The sequence below is a fragment of the Acipenser ruthenus genome, chromosome 4 (genome assembly GCF_902713425.1).
Source record: "Acipenser ruthenus chromosome 4, fAciRut3.2 maternal haplotype, whole genome shotgun sequence".
Lineage (NCBI taxonomy): Eukaryota > Metazoa > Chordata > Actinopteri > Acipenseriformes > Acipenseridae > Acipenser > Acipenser ruthenus.
In genome coordinates, this window is record NC_081192.1 from 39,541,694 (window position 1) to 39,547,888 (window position 6,195).

Below are 6,195 nucleotides of genomic sequence, written 5' to 3' on the forward strand. Positions count from 1 at the left end.
TTAAAGAATCTTTTCATAACGGGACTAGACGCCGTTGTAATCTGTAGCTGTAGTCAAAAAAAAAAAAAAAAAAAACTTTAGGGAGATCTGCAGTCTATATGGTGTGGCCTTGGCAGAAATGAATAATACTTTAGACCTAATGCATAATTTTTCAATACTCAATTCACTGGAGACAGAAACCTGGCATGGGTGGAGGCTCCTTACATTTTGGTACTCTGCAATTAGTTGCATCCTGTTTGAAAGCTATGAAAGAAAAGAAGTGCCACATTAGCACTGTTTATGAAGTGGAATTGTATGTTGGGAAAATGTATAGTAAAATAAATCTCCTTCTTAGAAAGTAAGATTGGTCCACTTCCTTGCTATAATGCAAAATCCTTTAACCCTTGTTTGACCTTTGTTTCTGAAACTATGTAGGTAACCCTTCGGCCATTCTTCTCTTGAAAGAGCTGTTAAATGCCCTCATTAATGAGTGGCCAAGATGTCACATGTGATGAAGAATGTCATTTAGTAAGAGAGGCAAAAGGAATTTGAATTAGGACCAATATACTGTGAGGCATTCATATTTCATTTTGAAGCTTTTCTTTATACCAGATGTGTAAGACTAGGGTAGGGAGTGATTTACTTATTAGATTCTGTGACTGTAATTTGAAGCAATTATCTCCAACGAGATTGTGCTTTGTTCATGTACCAATTAGCTGAACAATGGTCGACGGGGGGGGGGGGGGGGGGGGGAGGGGGGGGGGGGGGGGAATAAAAATAGAAATGGCCCATAGAAGGGATCTTTGATACAATATGTGCCCAGAACTGAATACCATCTCCCTCACAAGTATCAAAATCGGTACCCAGGTCTCAGATCTTTTTGTACATTGTGCACCCTGTTTATACAAATCAAGACTAAGTACTCAATCTTAAACCATTAATGAGAACACTCCTCTCTATATTAAGGCTGCTACTTTTACATTTTCTTTTGTAAAGGTGCATATAACCTGTGGTAAACTCAACAGCATCATTTAAACGATGTCTGGGGCCATGTAAAGAAAAAAAATACTGGTATAATAAATGAATATCAGAAAAAACAATACCTTTCAATTGGTCATTTAAGATCATTTCACATTTACACATTACACACTTTTCTATTAAAGTAGAAAAGTAAACACATAAGAAAAATATATTTGCACACACATGTGCTTCTGTGTTGGGAGTACAGAGCATTCAAAAACCTCATGGCTAATTAACATAAAGCTCAATCTTAAAGAGTAACTGTATTCCGAAAAAATATGTCCCCACTTGTTGCTGCAACTGTTTGAATAAGGTACCTCTAATTTTTGTTTTCATTGTTAACATCCTGACAACTTTTTACACTTATAACTTTAAAGTCTGTTTCAAAGCTCTTTTATAAATGGCCACTCTAGTGAACTGGGGTTTGAGATCTATCCTCTAAATCACTGCAGGAAGAGCGCTGGCTTTTCTGTTCCGTACCACGTCATGGATCGTTATTGCTGTATAACCTGTTTGACAATGTGGTTAGTGATCCTAATTCACCATCAGTGCACTAGAACACACACACATATATACACAGACATGCTCAAATTTGTTGGTACCCTTACAGCTCATTGAAATAATGCTTCATTCCTCCTGAAAAGTGATGAAATTAACAGCTATTTTATCATGTATACTTGCATGCCTTTGGTATGTCATAGAATAAAGCAAAGAAGCTGTGAAAAGAGATGAATTATTGCTTATTCTACAAAGATATTCTAAAATGGCCTGGACACATTTGTTGGTACCCCTTAGAAAAGATAACAAATAGTTGGATTATAGTGATATTTCAAACTAATTAGTTTCTTTAATTAGTATCACACATGTCTCCAATCTTGTAATCAGTCATTCAGCCTATTTAAATGGAGAAAAGTAGTCACTGTGCTGTTTGGTATCATTGTGTGCACCACACTGAACATGGACCAGAGAAAGCAAAGGACAGAGTTGTATGAGGAGATCAGAAAGAAAATAATAGACAAGCATGGTAAAGGTAAAGGCTACAAGACCATCTCCAAGCAGCTTGATGTTCCTGTGACAACACTTGCAAATATTATTAAGAAGTTTAAGGTCCATGGAACTGTAGCCAACCTCCCTGGGCGCGGCCGCAAGAGGAAAATCGACCCCAGATTGAACAGAAGGATAGTGCGAAGTGTAGAAAAAGAACCAAGGATAAATGCCAAAGAGATACAAGCTGAACTCCAAGGTGAAGGTACGTCAGTTTCTGATCGCACCATCCGTCGCTTTTTGAGCGAAAGTGGGCTCCATGGAAGAAGACCCAGGAGGACACCACTTTTGAAAGAAAAACATAAAAAAGCCAGACTGGAATTTGCTAAAATGCATATTGACAAGCCACAATCCTTCTGGGAGAATGTCCTTTGGACAGATGAGTCAAAATTGGAGCTTTTTGGCAAGTCACATCAGCTGTATGTTCACAGATGAAAAAATGAAGCTTTCAAAGAAAAGAACACCATACCTACAGTGAAACATGGAGGAGGCTCGGTTATGTTTTGGGGCTGCTTTGCTGCGCCTGGCACAGGGTGCCTTGAATCTGTGCAGGGCACAATGAAATCTCAAGACTATCAAGGCATTCTGGAGCGAAACGTACTGCCCAGTGTCAGAAAGCTCTGTCTCAGTCGCAGGTCATGGGTCCTCCAACAGGATAATGACCCAAAACACACAGCTAAAAGCACCCAAGAATGGATAAGAACAAAACATTAGACTATTCTGAAGTGGTCTTCTATGAGTCCTGATCTGAATCCTATCGAACATCTATGGAAAGAGCTGAAACTTGCAGTCTGGAGAAGGCACCCATCAAACCTGAGACAGCTGGAGCAGTTTGCTCAAGAAGAGTGGGCCAAACTACCTGTTAACAGGTGCAGAAGTCTCATTGAGAGCTACAGAAAATGTTTGATTGCAGTGATTGCCTCTAAAGGTTGTGCAACAAAATATTAGGTTAGCGGTCCCATCATTTTTGTCCATGCCATTTTAATTTGTTTTATTATTTACAATATTATGTTGAATAAAAAAATCAAAAGCAAAGTCTGATTTCTATTAAATATGGAATAAACAATGATGGATGCCAATTACTTTTGTCAGTTTCAAGTTATTTCAGAGAAAATTGTGCATTCTTCGTTTTTTGTGGAGGGGTACCAACAAATTTGAGCATGTCTGTATATATATATATATATATATATATATATATATATATATATATATAGTAATGACTTGGTAAGAATGGAAGTGTGAGACAGGCGTTCTTCAAAAGCAGCAATCACTTTTATTTTGCATTAAAGAACAGGCTACATACTTCTTAGCAAGACAGGTTACTTCTCCAACTCTCCACTCCTGTCTAGCATGCAAGCTGCCTCTTACAGCCCACAACCCGTACAACATTGCAGGTTAACCACGACCAATCAGTGGCCACTATCAGCCCCACTCCCCCTGGCTCCTGCAAGGTACATATAATGATCCTGCAAGGTTGCACCAATAATCCAATATAGGGGAACAGTGTCTGCAGCAGGGTAAGCGTTCCTACGCATGGGAAGCACGGTCGCAGACCATGCAACTTTGCTCTGCAAAGCACTTCAAGCACAGACGCATGCACAAAGTCCCAGTGACAGCCTTTTGTTACAATATATATTATTAGTGATTGTATTAGAGGTTCATATATCATCATTTGATCCTCGACTAGCTTTTTTCTATATGGTCTCCTTTTCCAAACATAGATGAAAAAATTATGATTTTAAAATGTTGACTGCATCAGGATACACAACATAAAAGCTTGGATGTTGAATAATTAACTGGAATGTCATTGAGTAAAACAGAAATATATTGGGGAAAAGAAATACAGACGTTTCAGCAGTTTAATATTAGTTAATGTTTTTTATTAACATTTATTATCAGTAAACTAAAGGGAGGTATTAACACTGTTGTAGAACAATCTTTTCTGAATTTGCTGTGGGACAAATTAATAAATGAAGTGTTTCTCCACTGCAGTGTCAGCAAATGTTATTACTGTATTTATATAAACCTTTATAGAAACAAAAGAGAAATATTTTCAGTAGAATAAGATTTTGTTTAACAAATCTAAAACAACACAATGATAATACCAGTATTTGATGTTTTTCAGTTCAAATACCTTACACAAAGGATGCACAAAAAATGCACACCATTTCATCAAAAAACAAGTTCTGTTATATTATACAGCAGAGAAAATGCCTTGAAAAGGGCTCATCTCAGCCAGTTAAAGTATGTTCTGGGTTTCACAGTTTAACCTTGTGAGGAGAGTGACACTGGTAATATATAAGTGCTTGTGCCGTAATACTTTCCTAAAATAATAATTCACTTTGAGAGACTTTGACTATAGTTCAGATTGCCATCACATTATAAAACAGCAATACAAAAATGAACGCCTAAATATTAGAAATGTTCTCGTTAATTCTCCCTATTGTGCAATAATACGTACATAAAAAATCCAATCAAATATCATAATATACAAATACAAACATGTTCTAAATGTTTTACATGTATGTGTTTAGTCTTTGACCAGGTAATCAACCTGGCAACACCTGAGAAAATAAAGGCAGCTTGTATTGGTTGCCAACAGGCCCTTATAGAGTGATTCGAGTGAAAAAGACAACCCATTCTTCACAAAAATAATTAATTTTAACACATTTTTCCATTATTCTTATTTTTTATTTTAGCTTTTCTCTTCACATTTTTTAGTAAACAAAAAAGCACAAACAAAATCTCAACGTGTTTCGACAGAGTCTTAATCATGAGTAAACTTAATTTGATACAGAGGAACACCCCCTTTTTTATATACTCAATTCTCCACAGGCGATTAATCACCTTTACGTCACAAACCTTCAATTGACAATCAGAACAATCAAAAACAACTGAAATTAATAAGTAATTAGGTACAGAAATGACAACAGAAGGCAGAAGACCATACTTTTTATATTATTTTAAACACTCAATCTGTACGTCAACACAAAACTTTTCATACCACTAAATATTCTTTTACTAAGTTACTTTTTTCTTTTTACTCTGCAACTTGAATAATGAACAGAGGTATATACTGTATACATACAAACATACATTCTACAAAAAATACCCATATTTAAAGTCTTCATTAAGGCCATGTGGTGGAACAGAATTAAAAAAAATATCACAAAAGTTTCCCTTCTCAAGAGTTGTTTGTCAACTGAGCCATCTCTTTAAAGGTGATTAATCACCTGTGGAAAATTGCGTGTATAAAAAAGGGGTGTTCCTCTGTATCAAATTAAGTCTACTCATGAATAAGATGAAACACGCTGAGATTTTGTTTGTACTTTTTTGTTTTCTAAAAAATATTTGGAGAGAAAAGCTAATATAAAAAATAAGAATAATGGGAATTCAGCGCAATAGACAATGCCGGCATGTGGAGTAGTGGTTAGGGCTCTGGACTCTTGACCGGAGGGTCATGGGTTCAATCCCCGGTCGGGGACACTGCTGTTGTACCCTTGAGAAAGGTACTTTACCTAGATTGCTCCAGTAAAATAATAAAAAAAAAAAAACTGTATAAATGGGTAATTGTATGTAAAAATAATGTGATATCTTGTAGCAATTGTAAATTGCCCTGGATTAGGGCGTCTGCTAAGAAATAAATAATAATAATAATATCCATAAATCTTTTTATTTAACAGTTGGCATTTAAAAACTTTAGACACAAAGTTGTTACATGTCTTGCATCCCTTAAAAAATAAAAAATAAACATTTTTAAAATCATTACTGAATTAAACATTTTACCAGCGTTGAAAAATCTATATGTAGCGATCAATTATATATATATATGGATAAGGGCGTCTGCTAAGAAATATAGAAAAAAAAAAAAACAATAATGATAATAATTATATATATATATATATATATATATATATATATATATATATATATATATATATATATATATATATATATATATATATATTTGCATGCCCTGGTAGCTAAATGCTTAGTTACGGCTCTGGGCAGAACCAAAGCCCATGGCCAGTATTCAATATTTTTCTGTATGCATTGTCTTCTGTTGAGCATTACTGACACCGTTGAAACGGTGAGTCGTAGGTCGCCTGTGGATACATTAGTCCAATCAATGCGTCTGAACCTGGTGTGTAA